The sequence below is a fragment of the Panicum virgatum genome, chromosome 3K (genome assembly GCF_016808335.1).
Source record: "Panicum virgatum strain AP13 chromosome 3K, P.virgatum_v5, whole genome shotgun sequence".
Taxonomy (NCBI): domain Eukaryota; kingdom Viridiplantae; phylum Streptophyta; class Magnoliopsida; order Poales; family Poaceae; genus Panicum; species Panicum virgatum.
In genome coordinates this window covers 31,532,902-31,551,262 of record NC_053138.1, presented here as the reverse complement: position 1 = coordinate 31,551,262, position 18,361 = coordinate 31,532,902, and positions in this window count along the sequence as shown.

Genomic DNA, 18,361 nt, shown 5'->3' with positions numbered 1-18,361 from the left:
ACCCGGAGAAGTCGAGCATGAGCGCCCGCCGGGTGGTCACGCTCGCGGTTTCTAGGAACCCCAGCTCAAACTCCCTCAGGTGCAGGCCGGAGCGGAGCTGGACCGAGGCCAGTGTGGTCGCGGTGCCGCGGCCAGCACCCAGGGACACCGCCACCTAGATGCGGTCCGGCAGGGCCCGGAGGCGGTCGGTGAGAAGCGGCTCCTCCGCCCTCACGATGCGGACGACGCTGAGTGCCGCCATCGAGAGGGCCTCGCGCTGATCCTCCACGTCGTTGAGGTGGCGGCGTAGCTCCTCCGCCTGGTGGCGCACGGCGCCCAGCTCCTCCTCCAAGCCTGCCAACGGGAACAATATGGGCGCATCGACCTGGTACAAAACAAAGAACCACTACTAGTAGGGCACAGCCGTGGAACTCACCGACAACCCGGAATAGCGCGTCTGCAGTCTCTGCGCGTGCCGCTACCGTCTCTTCCTCCGCTGCACCCAGGGCCACCTCGAGGGCATTCGGGTTCCCTCGCAGGAGCCCGATCTCCACCGTAGCGGTCGAGTACCGACCGCGCGCCGGGTTCACCTTGCGAACCAGGTCCGCCACGTCTGGGTGCTGCTCCAGAGGGTCGGAATCTGACGAGGAGGACGAGCCGGACCACGGAGGCGAGCCCGGGGCGGCAGTAGCGATATGTAAAAGATCTATGCAATAGTGTGGAAATTTCAAAATAAAAGCACAACTAAATGGAAGATAGGGATTTTAGATAAAATTGAGAAAAAGAATAATCAAAATTGGAGTTTCCATGAGGGAGAAATACCAGTTACAAGTTCTATGTTCGGATTAAAACGAAAAAATGGACAATTTATGACCTTTTATGCATGTGAACAAATTACGAGCTACCACGTGGACCAGCAGGCGAAGCCCGTCCCACCCACCGCATGGGTGGCACGTGTCCATTAAAATTGATTTGTATAAATTTGTATGCCCAGACATTAAAAGCCGAGCCGTTGTTCCAGTGGTTACGATGTTTAATCTGAACCTTGTGGACCTGTGTTCGAACCCTATGTTTGCCTCTTTTGCCTCCAAATTTTTTTCCCTTTCCAATTGTCCAACATGGATTCAGACATACGGATTCATCCACACGACAAGTTAAGACAAACCCACATGATTAACCAAATATAGGATTATTAAATGTTCACCATACATACGATCTTCTCTAGCATTAGGGACACAAAATTAACACCAACACCGATAATGATTAAAAAAAACTAACACCAACACCCAGTTTTTGCTCTCGATTTCCAAATCTCAACTTCATCTTCGAGGACAGCAATCTTGGCTTGCGCTTTTGCAAGCATCTTGCTCTTCTCATACAGTTCATCACCCATTTGATGCATGTGCTTCCTCATGAACTCCAGTTCGTCGAGGGAGTCGGATGAGTCATCGTCGCCGGAGGAGACGTAGTCACAGGAGGCCAGCCTCGAGCCCCCGGATGCCGTCTTCTTCGGTGGCCTACCACGGGGCCATTTAGCCGGTGGCGAGGCCCTCGACGGAGCTCCGCTGGGTTGCTTTTCCGGCGACGAGGCCGTGCAGGGCGCCAAAGCCGAGGACTTAGCCGCATCCTTCCACATGCGCCCACGGGGGCACTTATCTACCGGCGAGGCCGAGGAGGGTGACGCAGCATTTCGCGGGCACCCACGGGGGCGCTTGAGCAACGGCAAGGCCGAGGATGGCGACTTAGCCTTCCGCGAGTGACCGCGGGGGCGCTTGGCCACCGGCGAGGCCGAGGAGGGCGCCACAGCCTTTTGCGGGGGCCCACGGGGACGCTTGACCACCGGCAAGGCCGAGGATGGAGACTTAGCCTTTCGTGGACGACCGCGAGGGCGCTTGGCCGCCGGCGAGGCCGTGGAGATGTCCTTCGAAGTCGGTGCGAGACAATGGGGCCGCTTGGCCGGCTCCAACAGTTGCAAGGCTGTCGTCAGATCGGCCGTCGGTACAGGGAAACCCATGCCGGATTCGGAGCCGGAGTCGTAGTTTACCTCAATGAGAACCATACCGCTCGCCAGGCTGGTGGCTGGTGCTAGTGCTTGTGCTGGATACAGATCCATTCAGGGAGGTGGGGGAAAAGGGGAAGAAGGGGGAGATGCTTAGGGGCATGTAAGTAATTTCCATCCATTCAGGTTAGGCGTGACCATGCGTTCAAGACTAGGTTGTTGACATGTCTCGCCGCATCCCATGACAAATGACCCTTTTGTCCCTGCCTTATCCTTTAGAACAACCCAAGAGCCCGGACCCGAGCCAAATGCGCCTCCTTGCCACTACTCTGTTTGCCGCCCGCCATTGCCGCTGAAATCAGACTGGCAGAATCACAGCTCTGAGTAGATTCATCCTACGCTCAACAAATCGAGGCTTACCATTCTTCAAAGTCTTCTGAAGCTCCAGCAAACTCGAGTGGGGAGAAGATAAGAGAAAGGCCTTCCGCAATTTGAAAGTATATCTTGGTGACATGATCAAAATGACTTCGACAGATCCCAAAGGTCCATTGTTACTATACATTTCCGCATCATAAACAGCTGTCAGTGTAGCTCTAGTCCTTGGAAGGACAGTCGAAGGACAACAAAAGCAACTCCCAGTATACTTTGTCTCCGAGGCCCTCTCAGGCTCCAAACCCTTCTATTTTGAACTCCAAAAAATTGCCTACGTGGTCATAATATCTGCTCGCAACCTTCACCTTTACTTTGAGAGTCACATAATCATAGTGGTCACAAGCCAACCTCTCCATGACATGTTCCACAACTGGGAAGATTCTGCCAGAATGGGCATCGGAACTTACGGAGTTTGTGGTGGATTTTGAAAGAAGAACAACAATCAAATCCTAGGTCTTAACAGACTTTATCACAGACTGGGCTGACACGTAATATGGGCTAGAATTGTATTGTAGTTGGGTCGAAAAGAATTTGAGCCAATTGGCCTGATTGTAATTGCAAATAAAAAAGCCCATTGCTATATGGGCCGAATGTGAATTGCCATGTCATTTGCCACATCACTTGCCTTGTCAGCTGCCACATCACATGTCATCATACACGTGGCATAATTTGGTTCAATTTGTTATGACAAATTTGTCTCGTCATTCATCAATGATAGCAGAAGTATCGTCACTATATCAGTGACGATGTCCTCGAATGGTCACAGAAGCCGGTTAGTGACCCACCTTCTGTGACGACAGCCACTTCGTCACTGCAAACAGGCAGTGGCAGGAAACAGGCTCTGTTCATCATATTCTGATTGTCATTGAAGCCCAAGACTCTTGTAGTGTTGTCAAATCTGATTCGAAGGTCATCACGGATCAAGTCGAAAAGGATTCAGAGGCCAGGAAGCTAGAAATGAAACTGTATCTTGATGCAGTCAAGGACATGGACAAACACTTTAAAGGATTCACTACCATCCATATTCCCAGGGCCAAAATGATGAGGTAGACAGACTCGCCAAGGCAACAGCAAGAAACCAAGCCTTACTTTCAGATGTCTTCTATGAGGAAGTTATCAAACCTTTGACCAAATAGAAGAAAAACAAATCACAAATCAACGCCATGTTCAGTGAGGACTGCGGAGCACCCATAATGGCATACCTTCAAGGCCATTTCAAACCAGCCGACGAGTTGGATGGAAAAAAGAATGGCTCAAAGAGCCAGGGGCTACACCATCTCCGAAGGTGAGCTCTACAAATCAGGCATCATAGCACCATGGCTAAGATGCATTCCTATAGCTCAAGGAAGAGAGCTACTAAAAGAAATACATTCATGGCTTTGCGGGTCCCACATAGGAATAATACCACTAGTAGCCAAGCATTCAGTCGAGGCTTCTTCTGGCCTTAAGTACTGAAAGATGCGGAACTAATTGTTAAAACCTACAAAAGTTGCCAAATGATGGATCCCAAATCCAACAGACCTTCGGGTCCGCTGCAACTGATACCTCCAGCATGGCCACTACAAAGATGGGGAATGGACCTCGTCCGACCCCTCTCGAAAGCACAAGGCAACTACAAATACACAGTGTAGCTGTTGAATACTGCACCAAATGGATCGAATCAAAACCACTTGTTAACATAACCTTGAGAGCAGTCCGAAAGTTCTTCTGGCAAAACATCATTTGCAGATTTGGGGTGGAAAAAGAGCTGACATTAGACAATGGGAAACAATTTGACTCCCAGCTCTTCAAAGAATTTTGCCACAGCATGGGCACGAAGGTCATGTTCGCCTTTGTCTACCATCCCCAGTCAAATGGGGCTGTCAAAGGAGCAAACGACCTCATCTTCTCTACCATCAAGAAATGCATGTTTGATCAGAAAAAAGGAAAACAGGCAAATGAACTCCCGATGGTTATCTGGTCTCACAATACTTCTGAACCCAGACCCACCAAATTCACACCATTCAGACTCATCTACTGGGGCCGAAGCCATGACCCCGGAAGAACTCAAATACCAAAGCCTCAGAACGCAATGCAAAACAACGAACCTTCAATATGGAAGCTGATCTCATCGATTTAGACATCTTGCAAGCTTCATACAACCTTAACAACTACTAGCAAGAAACCGGAAATGGAGAAATAAAAAAGTTGTCGACAAATTCATCTCTGCCGGAGACAAGTTCCTCAAGAGAAATCCAAATTCTGAAACCATCAGAAAGTTGCAATCCAAGTGGGATGGGCCCTACCTGGTTCTCTACTCTAGTAGGTCAGGCTCCTACCATCTTGCAGATCTCGAAAGAAATGAGCTGCAGCATCCATGGAATCCTGACAGTTTAAAAAATAATATGTCTAGAATTATCTTGTATGAAAGGTTTAGCTGCAATATAAGCAGACTCAAACCTTCGTGTCATGTGTACCCTTTTTCTTTTTGTTGTGTCAATGGGCCGCACTCTTTTCCTCACAGAAGAAAACTCCACATCGGAGGTGAGGTTTTTAATGAGGCGGACCCAATGTAAACTCTAAATTTGAATAAAGAGTTCTTTCTCTTCAACATTTGTCATGGGACAAAGCAACTACGGAGTTGCAAACATCAACCAACGCATCTAACGCATGCTAATTCGTATAAGCCAGCAAAGTTCACAATCATCATAAACTTTACATAAGTGCACAATGCACTAAATTGCAAAGGGGCTACCGACCCAGAAAGGATCGAAGCCAAAACTGCTGGTGTTTTTATCGCTAGTCTACCTAGGGATGCCCTAGGTAGGAGATTATTTGGGGATAGATCGCCAGATCTGGAACTTGAAGGTAAACGCAAGGACACAAGACACAAATTTAGACATGTTCAGGCCTCCAGAATAGCGTAGTGCCCTACATCCTCTATGGTGGTTTGATACATTGTGCCCTAAGCTCGTTGTTTTGGAGGGATCCCTGCACGCCCTTATATAGTCTGGAGAGACAAAGTTACATGTAAAGTCCTAGCCGAATACTAGCAGAGTCCTACTCCAATAGGGTCGATTAATTTCTTTGTATGTCGATTAGTCCTATGCCTTAATCATACAAGAGGACAAGGTACATGCCATGCGTTATCTCTTACTCTAGAATATTCTGCGCCTGTTAGCAGTTTCGCTGCCCCGGGTCTGACAAGCCCCCGAGCTCTTTGTGTAGAATCCTGCAGGCGCTGAGTACTTCTGAAGACATTGCCGAGTGCTTCAAGTGCTTATGGGATCCTCCAATGCTTCATCAAGTGCTTCGAGTAGTCTTCCAAGTTCCTCCTTGGCTGCATCGAGGCTATGAGGTGCTAAAGCCCCGAATCTTCTTTTATATGGTGTGATGAACTCGTGCTCCATACGGAGTAGCCCCCGAGTCTTAGGTTGAATCGCAGAATCAAGCTGAGGGTCAAACCAATCTTCAATCTTCTCGTTTTTATCTTTCAAAACTTTAAAAAATAAGTCATCGATGACACGTGCCCTGCAGCCTCCGAGACTTGAATCCAAATTACAAGATTTGGAATTAAGAATCCAAAAGTCGTAGCTCACGGTGTAGAATTTTTCTTGCCTCCAGTTTTCATATGAAACAGTATCAAGTAGTTTTGCGACGTCCACACCCCAGCTTGTGAGCTAGGCGATCTGTAGAAGCCACATCAAGTAGTTTTTGTGTCTAGCCCCCGAGCCGAAGAGCTGGACATGCTCAGCCAGCATCATTCTCCAAGCCCAATCTTCTGTAAGACAAATATAGAAATATGTTGTAAAATGATATACATGATTACAAGTTGTGAGCGAATCCCAGCATTGTAAAAAATGCATGAAAAAGAACAGGAAGCATTATAGAAATGCATGCGATGATATCCTCCTTTTACTCTTACTAGTAAAATGTACGTGCGGCACGCACATGTTTTGGAAAACCTTGGACACCGGTGGGTCCATGGTACCTATAGTTAATTAGGTCCATTTCCGCAAAACAAACCTATAATTTGATTATTTTGATCAAGAAAACTTGAATATGACAATTCTCCTACACTAAACTAAACAAAAGATTAGTAGCTTAAAAATTTCTTACCCAAAATAGAATCTCACTGAGGCCCTGTTTAGTTCCCAAAAATTTCCTACAGTACTCGTCACATCGAATCTTTCGACAAATGCATGGAGCATTAAATGGAGTTGAAAAAAATAATTAATTATATAGCCTAACTGATTAGCACGAGATGAATCTTTTAAGCCTAATTAGTACATGACTGGACATTATTTGTCAAGTAACAACGAAATGTGCTACAGTACCAAAACCCAAACTTTTCACCAACTAAACACACCCTAATATCGCAAAGCTGCTCAAAGTAGACTGCGCACCCCCCCCCCCAGCATGATCACTAAATGGCTTTCTTTCTTGAATGATGGGGTTTTTGTTTCTATTTATAGTATAGAATTGCGTTACGTAAGAACTGTAAAGAAAAAAAAGGCCACAAGCCTTATTATTAGCAGGTAGAAAAAATCAACAAATTCAGACAATTCAATTGTTATTTGCAGCTTTTTAATACATCTAATCTAATCTGAAGGTAATAGTGGCCTTTTCTTACTCATCTTCCTGACCCCAATCCTGAAAATTCCCATGATCTTACAGAGAGAAGATATAGAGAATGACATGGTAACCGCGGATGTAGCATTTTGTTCCCGTGGTCAGTGTGGCAGATGACTTCATCTAGGAATATAACACGACATCTTAATCTAAATTCGTTAAATCCTGAAATATCAAGCACATCATTGAGAAAGGCACACCCTGATGCTCATGAAAAACCGAGGATCCATGAAATTATTAGGCAAAGATAAGAGAAGATGAGAAATATTATTAACAAATTTTATTCAGACAACTTAACAAATTTCAAGACCCAAAGAAAAAGAGGACAGAAATTATCTGTTCATTTGCAAATCAACAATCCACAAAAGTGATCCTGAGCTATGAGCATTGCAGTGTTAAGTAAAAGATTGAGGAGGCATTATGGGTACAAGATGATTTTCGGTGACAATAGTCAAGGTGGAAGTCTGTGTTTCAGCACAGTATCATGTCATACAAATAAAAAAGAACCACCAAAGTGGCCGACATCAGTTTATTACAACTTCAGAAAATTTAATATCCATAAAGAAGGAAGACAAACATTGAGATTTGAAATAAAAGAGTTTATGTAAGTTACAACATCAGAAAAAAGACTCAAGAATTGAAGATGATCTTTTTATATGGATTCAATTTGTTTGATCCTTAAGAGAATAAATAAGCAGTACTACAGAATAGGCCTTTTGTCCTGGTTGGGAAAGGACTTTTATCCCGGTTTCCCAACCGGGACCGCCAAGGCGGGACCCTTTTGTCCCGGGTCAGGCAACCGTGACAAATGAGGACCTTTGGTCCCGGTTGGTGTTACCAACCGGGACCAAAGGCCCCTTTTTTTCCTGTTTATTTTGGGTTATTTTTATTCCATTTTAGATTGAATTTTGTATTAGAATTTAAGTGGAGTATGAACTGCAGCAATATAAATATAAATATATATTTATTTACTCATATAAAGTGCAACACAAAAGTCAATTACATACAAAGTGCAACAAAAGTTTTACTTAATTTTGTCATATTTACTCCTATTATCTATGTTTGACACGCCGTCATATTAGAATTCTCCTGCCGAGTCCAGGACCTCGTGAACAATAAATCCGCACATGGCTTCTTGAATCGCCAGGATCCTTTTCTCTGGTATGAGTGTGTCTCGCATTTGAGAGAGCTGTGGAAAAGTGAGAATATTAATTACAACAATTTATAAAACGAGTTGCACGCAAGCCAAGTTTGATAAAAATTTTTACTTACATCCTCCTGCCATGCGGTAAAGGTCTTTTGAGGTCCTATTAGAGTATGGACATTCTCTATGACATAGTATGTGCATAAATTAGTTCCTTGCGCCAGCCTCTGACACTTCAAGAAAAATAAAAGAACTAGTTAGCTAACAATGTATTCATATATACTAAAGGATATGAAACATGCAAATAAAGTACAATCCCACCCGTACCGGAAAGTTTTTTCTCCACTTTAGTTCGGCATTGAAATTATTGCCACTATGCTTTCGAATGAATTTCTTCCAAACTCTGAACACGAACCAAAATGAATAAAGATAGTTGTCGTTGATTTCAAAGCAATGGTGATTGAGGTGGTATGACAAGAATAAATTACTTGTTCAACATGTCGGTCATGTCTTTGTATTGGTCCGGATCTCTGCGCAATGAGTCCATAACAATCGCTAAGCTCTTGTCAGGATATATGTTAATTAATATCCAGTGATCTCTGCAAGATTTCATGTAGAGTTAATAAATTCAGTTATATAGAACTAAAATAGTTATATGGCAGAAAAGACTTACCCAAAGTTGTACGGAAATGCAATGGTCGCCTTATGGTGTTGAACACTTAAGTACTTGTATAAGTTTTTGAATGTTTCAGCAGGTTTGCTCCGGAGAGTCTTGCAATTCACAATTGTTGGGTCCACGAAGCCGATGTGATAATACCCTTTTTTGCGGCATGTTTGAATCTCCATAGTACGGGATACAAAATGAAGTAAGGAATCTCCATCCTTAGTTATATATGGTAATGAACAAGATTTAAAGAACACACTTACAGAAGCCACAAAGTGACCATAAAGATGTCGAAGGAGTCCTGAAGGTATAGTTGGTACACTTCTTCCCAATCAATCCATATGATGGCTTCTTCGCGAAAGAAATCTTCATCTCCAATCTTTGCGCCCTGCATGAAGTTGCAATCTCTCATCGCCTTCATGTACAAGTTATGTAGCCTTCGCATTTGCATTGGAAGCAACTCCACAATATATGGGGGGACAAGGCTGGTGCCCTCCTTATATGGCCATCTGACCACTGGAGCTATTGGATACTCTTTAAGTGGATCTAGATCTTGATTCGAAGCCCCTATTATCTGATTAGTAGTGAGCTTTGCTGATTGCAAGAACCCCAAAAAGCCTTGTTGTTCCTGGTTTAGAACAACTAACGGTTCTATTGACTGTTTTTGTTGGGCCCCTAGTTGTGAAACACCGGACGATGACGACCCTGATTTCCTCTTGTCGTATGATTTCTTAATCGAGCGGTCGTAGTCCGAAAGCAGCGGTGGGTTAATGAACTTTCTCCTATTTGATTCCTTCATTCCAATAAAAAATTTTAATTTCACAGGGTCCAGTGGTTTGTCATGATTCTCTGGCTCCGTCTTTTTTCGCTTCTTTGGCGGTGATGGAGGAGGTGAGCCAGGAGATGGCGGCTCGGCAGGAGTAGTCAACGGCTACCTAGGAGATGAAGACGAAGGAGAATGTTCTGGGGTAGGTCTCGAAGACGGTGGCGGAGGAGGTGAACGACGATCGGGTTGCGGTGATGCCAGCCTTGATTCCTGATCGGTAGGCTTGAGGATGATGTACCGCTTGTCCTATAATATGTAACCATGAACTGCGTCTGCTAGTGTTGTCTTCCCGTCACCTCCAGGAATATCAAGCTCGAGATTCTTCCAATCATTGCACACCTCCTCGACCCCAACTTTAGCATATCCAGTCGGGATCTCCTGCCCATGGTACACCTCACCTGGTGTGCTTGTTATGGCGGAACCGTACGCTACCGTGAACCTTAAGTTCTTACTGCAAGTTTGAAGCGCACAAGGTGTCCGCTGGGTGATCTCATCCACTGGATAGTGCTGCTCGGTCGTCGTATCAACAGCGGCGATTCCCGTATCGGCAGGACGGCCCGTGGAAGCGTAGCTGCTTTTACGTTGAGATAGGCCGGCTGCATCGACAACAGGCTCTGTAGGCACCGCTTGGTATCACTACTGCTGGCTCATTGCTAAGGCCACCTGGCATTTAACCGCTTCTGCCATTCTTTCATCTTGTGAGAGGAGCTGTTCCTCCAGCCTTCGCAAGTGCAGGCGCGCCTCGTTCTTCCTTCTATCCCGGCTTCTATATGTATCGATGTAATCTCTGAAGCCGTATTTCTACGCAACCACTCCCTTGCCCCTTGTACGCCCCGGATGTTCTGGGTTCTGAAGGGCGTATGTCAGTTTGTCCTTTTCTCTATCGGGCTTGAATGTGCCTTGGCTAACTGCTTGTATGGCCTCCTGTAGTCTGCGGGCCACTTGATGAATTTTCTGGCCAAAGATGCACTCACCCGTCTCGGGGTCCAATGTTCCACCATGAGCATAGTACCAGTTCTTTGAACGTTCAGGCCAGGTAATGGTCGCAGATGTGATATCTTTGTCAATCAAATCCTGCTCCATCTTCTCCTATTTTGGTTTTTCCATCTTGTACCCACCTTGCCCTAGAGTGTGATGATATACTTTCTTGGAGGCATTCTCCTTGGCTTTTTCCACGTTCCGAATCCTAAGCTCTGAAGACTTATATGCCACAAAGGCATTCCAGTGGTCCTTCTGCTTTGCGAGGTCTCCAGTGAAGTCTGTCGTTTTCCCTTTTTGATATAATTCTTTGTCAGATTCTTCTTAAATGTCTGAAGTTGTTCGGCCATCTTGCTCAGGGTCCAGCGCTTAGCAGCTTCTTCTGATTCAGCCGGAACCGTGAAGTTCTTCTTCAGCTCCCGCCAGAGCCACTCCATTTCTCATTCAAGCACCTAATCCCTTTGCTCGCTTGGATTGTTAGCTTTCCATAACCTGAAGCTAATAGGGATGTGGTCTTTGATAAGACAATCACATTGCCTAATGTATTTCTTTGCGGCTGCTTCTAGAGCGATCGGTTCGCCATCTGGAGCCACTTCTATTATGATAAATCACCCTTCCAATTTATTGGTCGGGCCTCGCTTTGTTTTTTTGCCTGACTTGATGATCCAGATGGCTTAAAAATCATATATATTCATGGTGATTACTCATTGTAAGACGACAAATGAAAAGAATGATCGATGTTAAGATATATACGTTTGTTTCCTAGTCATCAGCATCAGCTGTTGGTTGATCAATTTCGTCGCCACCGGACATATTGAGGTATATGTGGGTATTGGCGGCATCACCGGTGCCGTCGGCATGACCAGCCGCCGTGGCGCTTCCGGATGCAATCATATCCATTAGGAACTGCTCATCATCCATCGCATCACGTCGCGGGTCCATCTGAACTAACTATTGAATATACAAATTATTTTGATCAAATTATACACATATTTATCCAAAATATTCAGAACTAAATTTCCATCTAAATTTCGAAACTAAATTTGCATACCAAATTTCCAAGGATCAAAATTTCCATATAAATTTCCATCAAAATTTCCAAACTAAATTTCCATCTAAATTACAAACAATCATTTCCAAACTAAATTTCCATTCTAAATTTTGAAACTAAATTTCCATCTAAATTTGTATACTAAATTTCCAACGATCCAAATTTCCGTCAAAATTTTCAAATTAAATTTCCATCTAAATTTCCAAAGATCCAACTAAATTTCCATCTAAATTTCCAACAATCATTTCCAAACTAAATTTCCATCTAAATTTCCAAGGATCCAACTAAATTTCCATATAAATTTCCAACAATCATTTCCAAACTAAATTTCCATACTACATCTTCAAACTAAATTTCCATCTAAATACATCCAAATTAAGGATAAATTACAAACAAAATAATGCACTAAATAAATTAATGTGAATCACAAAAAATTAACTTCAATTACAAAACAAATTTACTTGAATTACAAACAAATTAATGCACTAAATTTGAACCTCAAATTAATCCAGAAATTAATGCAACAAATTGAATAATAAAAAAATAGTAGCCCTCAAATTTGAACCTAAAATTTGAACCAAGGTTAGTTCAAATTTTAGGTTCAATTTGGGGCAATTGTTCCATCAAGCTAGCAGTGCCCTGCAGGGCCGCCCACCGGCGTGCAATGCCGGCGTGGGCAGGGGCGTCGGGGTGTAGCTCACAGCAGGGGACGACGGCGCGGTGGCGCTCGGGGCAGACGCTGTGCTGCGGCGCTCTGGGCAGATCGGATGACTACGCGGAGCGGCGCTCGGGGCAAGACGACGTGGCGGCGGTGCGGGCTCGACGAGCTGAGGACGTGGCTCGGGGGGTCGAGGCGGCGGCGGCGCGGTGCTCCAGGGGCCGGGGCCGTGCGGGGGACGTCGCCGCGAGGGCAGTGCGTGGGGTCGATGACGCGACAGCACAGTGCTCCGGGCTAAGGACGACGAGGTGGCGGCGCTCCAGGGTAGGGCACGACGATGGCGATCGACCGGTGGCGGCTGCGGACGAATCAAGAAAACCACCAAGTGTTGGGGAGGAGATAGGGGAGAGGGGGCGCCGGGATATATAGGAGGGGGGCCTTTGGTCCCGGTTCCAGCCACCACCCGGGACCAAAGGGTCTTTGGTCCCGGGTGGTGGCTGGAACCGGGACCAAAGGGTCTTTGGTCCCCGGTAAAACCACCACCCGGGACCAAATGGTATTTTGGCGGGCCGCAGCAAAAATGCGCCTGCGGCCCACCTCTAGTCCCGGGTGGATCTAATAACCGGGACAAATGAGGCCCGTTTTTCATTCTCGCGCCAAAACTTTGAGCTATCAGCTTTTTTTGTTTCTTTTTTATTTGTCCTTTTAAAATGGGCATAGGCTTTTAGTTGCGTAGAAAAAAATATTGTGTCCAAAAATTATCAAAAAAAGTTTTTATATTTATTTAGATTCTATATGTCCAGCAAAAATATTGCATTTTATTTAAGTGACAGGACTCATAATTTATATAACTTTATACATATTATAATTTTTATTTTGACCATGCAAATATGTATTAGATAATAGAAATATTTCAAACTATTGGCTTTCGAAATAAAATGAGTTTCCTCAACACATTAACATTAAAAAAGTGATTTTCACATATAACTTAATCAATTCATGTTATTAGTCAATGTGTTATTTTGTGAGGAGTTTGTGAGTGTGAATGTGCGGGAGAAATTGATGCAGGACATATATAAATCAAAATTTTCAAATTCCCCATCACATTTTAATGAAATATTATATAATAATTCTAATACACAAAGGATCAGTAGGTACTGGTACGTAACAGACTTCCTCTTCACAAATGCCCCTTGATTATGATCACGGCGCAAGTATGGAGCATCCTCATTGGCCAGCAGGATGCATGGATTAGCGTTGACTGTGAAAGGTGGAATGTCAGCAAAGTTATTATAGTCCTCTGACAAGTCTGTACTATCCTCGACTCCAACGATATTTCTTTTACCTGAAAGGACTATGTGTCGCTTTGGCTCATCGATTTGCTTGTTGATCCCCTTCTTTGGCTTGCTAGACATGTCCTTAACGTAGAAAACCTGCGAAACATCCTAGGCTAGGACGAATGGCTCGTCTCTGTACCCAAGATTGTTAAGATCAACTATTGTCATACCGTATTGATCTTTTGTTACTCCAGTCAGCTTCACCCACTGGCACCGAAATAGAGGCACCTTGAAATTGGGACCGTAATCCAGTTCCCATATCTCTTCAATGTAACCGTAAAATGTCTCCTTTTTTCCATTGTTGTCTGTGGCATCCATACGCACACCACTATTTTGATTTGTGCCTTTTTTATCTTGGGCTGCCATGTAAAATGTGTTCCCATTTATCTCGTACCCTTGTGTCGTTAAGATATTCCAAGACAGTCCAATAGACAACAATAATAGTTATTCACCTATATCCATGTTATGCATTAGATGTCTCCGCAACCAGCTGCCGAAAGTGTCGATGTGTTGACGTGTAATCCAGGTCTCAGACTTTTCTGGGAATTCCAAGGTTAGAATCTTCTTATGTTCCTCGATATACGGATCCACCAAGGACGATTGTTGAAGAACCGCGTAATTTGCTTTCTTGAACGAGTCATCATATGTGCAGACATGAGATTTTTTCCCTAGTGTGCCCTTTCCATTTAGTCTCCCCTCATTCCGCGATTCAGGGACCCCAATCAGTTTAAGATCATCAATAAAATCAACACAAAAGTCAATAACCTCCACTGTTCCGTACGCACTGGCGATGCTTTCTTCTGGACGAGCACGGTTACGAACACATTTCTTTAGTACACCCATGAACCTCTCGAAGGGGAACATGTTGTGTAGAAATACAGGTCCGAGGATATCAATCTCTTTCACAAGGTGCACTAGAAGATGTGTCATAATGTTAAAGAATGATGGTGGAAATATCAGCTCAAATCCAACAAGACACTGTACCACATCGTTCTGCAGCTTTGTCAGATTGTCTGGGTCAATTATCTTTAGAGAAATTGCATTGAGGAAGGCACATAGCTTCACAATGGTTAACCGCACGTTCTCAGGCAGAATCCCTCACAGCACAATGGGAAGAAGTTCAGTCATAAGCACTGGCTGTCGTGAGACTTTAGGTTTGTCAATTTCTTCTCTTGCAAATTTAGGATTCCTTTTATATTTGATGAGTATCCAGATGGGACCTTGACATTGGTCAAGCATTCAAACATGCTTTCCTTTTCTTCTTTGCTAAGAGTATAGCTGGCGGGACTTAAATAGTGTCGTCCATTGTCTTGCTTTTCAGGATGTAGGGCATCTCTGTCTTCCATTCATTGCAATTCCTGACATGCTTCTAGTGTATCTTTATTCTTTCCGTACACTCCCAAGAATCCTATCAGGTTGACGCAAAGATTCTTTATGAGGTGCATCACATCAATTGCATGGCGAACATCTAAGACTTCCCAATATGGTAGCTACCAAAAAATAGACTTCTTCTTCCACATGGGCGCCAATCCGTTGTCGCTCGGAACAGGTTGGCTACCAAGTCCCTTTCCAAATACTACTTCTAGATCTTTGACCATTTCCAAGACGTCGCTGCCAGTATGGTGCTTCGGTTTTGTTCAGTGGTCTGCCTGCCCTTTGAAATGCTTTCCTTTCCTTCGTACCTGATGTCCGACGGGAAGAAACCGACGATGACCCATGTATACACACTTTTTGCAGTGAGTAAACCATATACTATCGGTATCCTCCAAACAGTGTGTGCAGGCTCTATATCCCTTGTTCGATTGTCCCGACAGGTTACTAAGAGCAATAACAACAATGCTCGTAGGTTGAAGTCCTCTTATTTGTATTCGTCCCACATCCGTACACGTTCTTTATGCCATAGCAATAACAGTTCCTCGACCAATGGTCTTAAGTACACATCGATGTCATTTCCGGGCTGCTTTGGGCTCGGGATAAGTATAGGCATCTATTAGCGCCTACCAACATCACCAGCGATTACGCCCGCAGACGCCAATTTGGGGTGGCAGTATTTCATGAACCACGAATAAATCCGCAAGCGCACGGAATACCGCTGTAGCATTTTACTCGGGAGTATACCGGGGTGTCATTTATATTTCGGCAGGGAAGGTGGTGAGTGAGAAGATATATAGATTAGTTGGTGAACTCTATCTAGATTGGATATTCTCATGCATAAACTGGGGTAAGATAATAACATGGTAGGAGGTAGTGTGACACACACACAAACTACCCTCTCGGATAAATAAAACATAAAAGAAAGATAAAAGATGCTTCAAACCGGGATCAAGGTAGAAGTCAGAGCTCAAGTCAACTATGCTAGGCTAGCTATATCTACACTTTCTCATTGGTTAGCTCGTCAGAGATTAAACTAAACAACAGGGAGATCGCTATCGAAGCAACGGGAGGAGCCCGTATACCCCGGCGACTTTATGTACCTCCTGCCCCCCATACCGAACGTGGAGGATTACTCGGGCTCGGACAGGGCTATCACCACGTGCCGGCTACCTCTACAAATCGTGGGTATAGTTGACATCCAGCAACACTTAGCTAATCTAAACACCATGTCTACACTAGTAAGGGATACTCTAGTGTCCCGCGCGGAGCCCCCCACCATCCGGATGGACAGACATCACACTAGAGCAATCATACGAATACTGGAGCAGTTAATATAGTTCTAAGAACAAAAGACTAACCATCTCCAGCACAGGGCAATCATACAATGCAAGCATTGAATAATAACGCAACCATGACAAGAAGCATATACCCACTAACTCAGAATATAATTCAAGCAGATATCGGTAACCATAGTCTAATTCTATTACAAACGACCGAATATTACAAGAGAGAGCTAGAGATGAACCCATACCAGAACTCTCGAGCAACTCCGGCGACTCGATGACTCCTAGACTTCTCCTAAACTCCACTAAGCCTAAAGACTATGCAAGAAATGCAAGAGATGAGAGATGTGAGGTGTGTGTGTGGTGTGTGTGTGTGTGTGTGTGTGTGTGTGTGTGTGTGTGTGTGTGTGTGTGTGTGATGATCTCTACACCCCCCTTGTATTTATAGTAGGGAGCCACGGGGTGAGACTACTGCAACCGACTTCAGCAACCAGTGGAGAGGCGACACGTGGTGAAGTTGAGGCGGTGGGGCCCATGGGCCAGGTCGGCCGACCTGTAGGTCGGTCGACCTGCCAGGTGGGCCAACCGACCCCAGCTTCGTCCAGCAGGCTGTCTTGGGCCTCCTTGTCGGGTCCACGGTGGTCTTGGCCTGTCTTGGCTTGTCTGAATTGGGTACTTGCATCACTTTTGGTCCATCTGAGACTGAATCGGTGCTCTGATAATTTCTGTGATTTTATGTCGGGCCAAAGTGTGCTTGTAACCTGTATATTAGCTTGAAAGCACAATTTGCAAATTCTAAAAGGTAAAGTGTGGTTTAGGGACTTTATTGGATAAGGATGCGTGTAAGAAATGCAAACTCTCATGATTTTATGATCAAGTTGACGCCTGGAAATGATCGTTAGTGAGCATCAACAAGATCCCCCCAAGCTGTCCTTTGCTCGTCCCGAGCAAAGTAGGACAAATCAAGTGGTTGATCAGAAAATGACTTTGACTCGTACCTTACCTGTCATGTCATAGTCTGAAGCAAAGGGATTCACCAATAAGTCTAAATAAGTCGGTTAGCATACCTTTGCTCAATTAACTTACTCCTTCATGGGGCTTTTTAGCTATCTCCTTGTCTTGGGCTGTTGAGAGTTAGAACAGTGCATAGAGTAGTACTTACTTGTTCATAGATCCGCAATCCATCTGGAGGTAATTTTTGAAAGATTTTTGAAAATATGGCAAAGCTCCCAGGATAACTCTCTCTCAAGGCACTCATCTTGTATTCCCTTACCAGGGCAGTATCTGCCTTTGATCTTTCCTACTACTACAAGCCTTTGTGGAGCTCAAGGTAGGATAAGAACATGGCACACTTGTATTCTATTTATTGTAAAGTCAAAGAGAGGATCCATGGAGAAACAAGTCATGCAATCTCGATCAAAAGGTGCAAGTGTATGAGTGGATAGATGAATGGATGGATACGGCTTACTCCTTGAGGTAATGGCTTTTCTCTCTCGAATCATCCTTGTCTCTTTTTTTTGAGACATGGTTACCCCTTTTTTCTCTCTTTTTCTTTATTTTTTTTGAGCCATGCTTCTTCGGCATGCCATCTTTTCTTTTTTTGAGGCAACCAAAATCTGACTTTATTTTTTTCAGGGATGTTCTCCGAGAGAGATCACCAAGACATGGAGAATTTACTATGTGGAATGGATGGATGATGATGCCAATTCCCAGTGTAGGAATATAGCAAATGGAGGGGATGTGTACGTGCTTATGATCGAGAAAGCTTGAAGAGTATCTCACTAGGGTCATACAATTTGACAAAACTCAACAGGACAGCAAGCAGCATATGCGTAAAGGTTTTTCATGGAATATGACATATGGCTCTGGTAGGACATTGCATATCACTGGGGAACTTTCCTCTCTTTTTTTTAAAAAAAACAACTCCAGACTTAAAGCATCACTAGAACAAACTTGCACAACCTTATTTACCATATCTGAACTCATTAGACTCGGATCAAGCATATGCAACCCACGGAACTTTCA